Below are 5,010 nucleotides of genomic sequence, written 5' to 3'. Positions count from 1 at the left end.
TGTTTTTATACATGATGAATGTACCAATTGATTTTTTTTTCCTAGAGTCACTCTGTGTAGTTTAGGATTGTCTCAAACTCTCACAGAAGTCATACTGCCTCACTCTTTTGAGTGCTGGGATTACAGGCATGCACTACCACACCCGACCATTAGCACAATTTTAGAATATTTTTTGTCATCTCTGAAAGAATTTTTGCATACTTTTCAAAGGTAACAGTTGGAAAGTCTGCCACACAGTTGATATTTACAAATTTCTTCCTCCTCTCCATTCAAGTTCATGTACTGACCTCTTCTGACAAGCATCATTTGGACTCATAGCCTTTAGTGTATGCAAAATTAACTGGCCAGACATGGTGTCACACTTCTGTAATCCCAGGACTTAGGAGGCTGAAGCAGGAGGATCGATGTGAGTTTGAGGTCAGCCTGGGCTACATAGTGAGTTCAAGGCTAGCCTGAGTTACATAACGAGACTTTGTCTCAACAAAACAAAAACAAAGTCAAAGGATATAGGCAACTTGGCTTATATCCTGGGTGAGAATAGAGGTGTCTTCTGCAAAGTAAGGATATTGTTCTCTTAGCTACAGAGGTGTACTCAGGGATAGCACCTCAGCTTCTCTGAATAATGACAGGAACAGAAGTGTCCCCATATATGGGTGTGGTGCTTTCTCCTATCGGGTTCTGTTCTAGATCCCCAATCTCCCAAATGAGTGTACGGTGGAGGTTAAATAAAAAGAGACAAATTGTATGATTTTTAGGGCTCCAGGAGGGTCAAAACCCTTTAATTAAGCTTAAGGCTTTGAGGGTAAAGACGAAGGATTCTTTGGATCAGTCCACTTGTATTAGGACCAAGGACAAAGGGCGGAGAGACTGAGGATAGTGCAGGCAATGAGCAGGACCTTGGAAGTTACTTCAAGGATGTCACCAAGTCATGAATCAAGTCAATTTAGTATCACCGTCTTATTATGAAGACATGGTAGAAGTGAGACTGTAGGAGTAATCTTTGCAGCTGCAGTCTGTACCTTGTTAACTGGGGTTGGAGCCAGAGTGTCCACAGCTGTGGCCTTAGCTTGCCCTTTGAGGTATCTCTGGCCTCACAGGTCACTACAGGCCTCAGCCAGGACCAGCGATTCATAGAGGTTCACTTTGAATCAGCTCCCATCGCCAGGCAAGGGGCCTAGACCTAGGACAGACTTACAGATAAACATAGAAAGCCAATTAGTAAAATTTAAATTCTGCTCAGAGCCGCTTCATAGTGGTCTCCAACACTCTCCACTAGGCCAACTTATGTGCCAGACTACAAGGCCCATGTTGCTCTGACTTTACTTGTGAACAGTGGCATTTCCAGTCACAAGTTTGTTTCCAATCCCTCTGATAGCAGCGATGTGTCATCTGGCAGAAATCAGGAACAGAAATATCTCAGAGCACATGTTACTGGCCAAGTGGGCCCAAGCACTTCCAGATGCAGAGAGAGAAGATTTTCCATCATAGTTACTGTGCCACCTCCACCCCCCACTGTGACATATGAGCACAAGTAGAACCCAGGTGCTCTGACCATGGGGGCCTCCGTGCACAGATGTGCATTAGAACTGTTCATGCTACAGATGTGCTCTGGTCAGGTGTGTCCCAACAGGCTGACTACGGATAGGAACAGAAATATCTCCAGCTGAAGTTCTGCAGCAGGACAGGAGGTCTGAAGTCAAGGAGGAACAGGAGTTTCTTGCAGTACTACATCTGATCTCAGCTCCTGTTCCTTCTCAGCAGTGGGCCTCTAGCAATAGTTACAGATACAATCTGCTGAGTGGGCCCTACATACTCTGGCTATAGCCAGGAAGCAAAAGTCTCCCGAGATAGATTTCTACTCCACAGACTTGGTCTTTGTAATTGCAGTGGGGGTGCTGCAGGCTGGCAGGTGCTCAGATCCAAGTCTCTCTCAACATCAGCAGTGGTGCTACCTGTTGTTCTCAGCACTTCTCCAAAGCTGGCTGCACCAGCTAAAGTTGGGACTTGGGAAAGACACAGTAGCCACAAAGCTGTCAAACAGCAGGTATTTCTTTTAGTATAGGTATAACATTCAAGGTTGAGGAAATCACTCCTTCTGTCCACTTGACCTAGGGCAGCACACTGAAGCCATTGTAACTGCAAACCAAAGCCAGGCTACTCATTTTCTTCCCTCCACTCACTCTTGAGCCCCAAAGCCTGATCTGTCTGCACTATGTGGAGTGTGCCTTTTCTGCCATCTTGGCACTATTTCTCTGTTGGTGACGACGTTCACTAAACATGGCTACTTTTCCTCACCATGGCTTTTTTCCTTCTTTGCTTGCCATACACAAGAACTTGGAATCTGTCAGATCCACAACACAGTAACACTTTGATCACATCCTCTTCTATACAGTTCTTTTTCTGTGAGCTTCTAGTGTCTCCATCTCAGTCAAGAATGGGAGGGGGAATTATTGGAAGATTTGGGCTGATAAGAGATTTACTGTTGACTCAGGTAGCACCAGGAGGAAGGTCTCTTTAATCCTGGAGGAGAAATCCCTTGTACTTTTCCTGAGAAGCTGCATGTTAAGGAGGAAGTATAAATCACCCCCTTTCAGAGTGCTGCGTGACACTGAGGAAAGAATGACACACACACATACACACACACACACACACACACACACACGCACGCACACTTTCTGAGATTAATATTGAGCTTGGGCCAATGCACTAAGCCTCTGAGGGGTGATATAAAGTAGGATGGGAAGGCCGAGTCCCTGTAGAACTTTCTGGGTACAAAATCCAGGAAGCATGCATGCACAGCAGAGGAAGTCCTGCCTGAAGGGAAAACTCAGACTGGGAGGAACAAAGACAAGAAGACTGACTCAGGCACAGGCCTGGATGCAGGCAACACTGACTGGAAAGTTATCCGTGAAGGGCAGTTTTATGTTGTTTGATCCTAGGTGTGGATTGGACAAATTTAAATGTCAATTTGGTTGGTCTCAAGGGATTAGGAAAGTGCCCACCGGGCTGTGTCCTTGTAGACCCTGGAGGTGTTGTCTTTGGTACTACATCTGCTCTCGGCGCTGTTCTGCTTCCCAGTTACTGTGAACTCCGCAGACTTGCTCTGCTATATCCTTTGCAGCCAGAGGACCATGGAGTAATAGGTGACCGACCAGGAAGAGGCCATTTTGGTGTCCAATAGGCCTTAAGTCAGAGTCCTTTACTCTGCTTCAGAATGAGCTCTCCAGAAATTTGCAGCAAAGCAACCACTGGTGTTCCTTTTTGTAACAATCATCTAGTTACATTGGCCCCTATCCCTGGTCTTTCCTTGTCACAGGGACGATGTGCACTGATGTTCCCTGTTGGGAGCCGTGGCACTGTCAAGTCATCAGACGCGGTGATTGCGAGGCCTGTGGGAAAGTACAAAAGCCTGAGCTAGATTACCCCTCTCATCGAGCCCGCCTGTGTGGCACCTGTTTCTTATCACCCCACTAAGTTCCCGCCTCACAGGGTAGTCTGCCTAGCTATTAATCCTATATATAGCCAGTGCCTCCACCCCCGAGAGAGAGACTGAAGCATGGAAGGAGCCGCGGGGAGCGGACCGGTAGAGGCTTCGGGGGAGACTGAAGCACAAAAGGAGCCGCGGGGAGTGGACCGGTAGAGGCTTCGGGGCAGACTGAAGCACGGAAGGAGCCGCGGAGAGCGGACCGGTAGAGGCTTCGGGGCAGACTGTATAAGGAGAGAATAAAGAAAAGCCTGACCACCGCCAGACCTTGTCGTGTGTCTTTCCTGCCGGCCGGGAGCGACATCGACAGTTCCCAAAGGAGACAGTGAGCCCACAATTCTCTCTGCCTAGCATTTCTCCTTATGTCTGTTGGCCCAACTCACTCCCTCCTTCTACCCTACACTGTCCCCTTTAACACTACCATCCCTGCACTGTCCTGTGCGTAGACCTCCCTTTGTTTCCTCCCATTGTTCCTCTTGTGAGTGTACTGTAATCTAAATAAACTATTTTTACACCGGTCTTGGTGAATTCTTTTACTGCCCAAATTGCTGCAACACTGTATTGTACAGTCATAGATAGAATCCCCTAAACTGTGAGCAAAACTGAGTTATGAATGTAGAGCATTATATCTCAGCAATGGGAAAGCTGACTAGTACACAGGGAATGTGGTAAGAAATTGAGGAATTCTCCTACCTGCTCCTCCATGGCAAACTTTTTTGTGGAATGTCTGTAACACATCATTGGTATGCATGACAAAGGGTGTGCCAGAGAAAGGAGGGGAAGAAAGATACTGTTATGGCTAAAGTTATGGCTATGTAACAAAGTTTAAAGCAAACCAGAAAGTTGTATGCAATAAATAAACCCTCAATATGGTGAGTTTACCTTCAGGAGAGAAAACTTTAAAGGGGCGGAGGGGGAAAGAACAGAGAAACAGAAGATGAAGAGATTAGAAACAGAGCTGCAGAACAGAAAAAGAACACCCAAACTTTGAGAAACTTTGGTGAAGCAGTTAGGAGGGAAAGAGAAGAAAGAAAAACAAAAACAGAACAGAACAACCATAAGAAATAAACTAGATACCGTGTTCACAAGAAAAACCAAGAAAAATTTAAAAATAAAAAATACAAAGAAGGAAAAAAATCCACTTCAAGGTATGTTTCTGCTGTCACTGGTAGGCAATGTGGACAGATATTGGCCCAATATGAGTTGATTAATCCCAAAAAAACCAGCCTTAGCTTTACAATGGGAGAGTGGGATAATCCTAGCAAGCCTGCACCTTTAGTCTACTGGAGTTCAGGATGGTTCCTGGCTGTGAGGCTGCAACAAGATTTGTTGTCTACAACAGTCCATGAACTTCCTGCCTACTTGAACTTGGCTCTGAGAACTCCTGCCAGCTTGAACTTGACACCTGACCTACAGCTGTTCTGAGTTCTGAGTCCAATTTGACTCTCTACAAAATGGCTACTGGCTAACCCACTGCAGTCCATTACATCCACTGCTCCATTTCACTGGTGTATTTCTCTTTGGAA

Source organism: Cavia porcellus, unplaced genomic scaffold (assembly GCF_034190915.1).
Source record: "Cavia porcellus strain 051 isolate PalLab524CR breed Dunkin Hartley unplaced genomic scaffold, mCavPor4.1 scaffold_7, whole genome shotgun sequence".
NCBI lineage: Eukaryota > Metazoa > Chordata > Mammalia > Rodentia > Caviidae > Cavia > Cavia porcellus.
Note: the sequence above shows the minus strand (reverse complement) of the source record.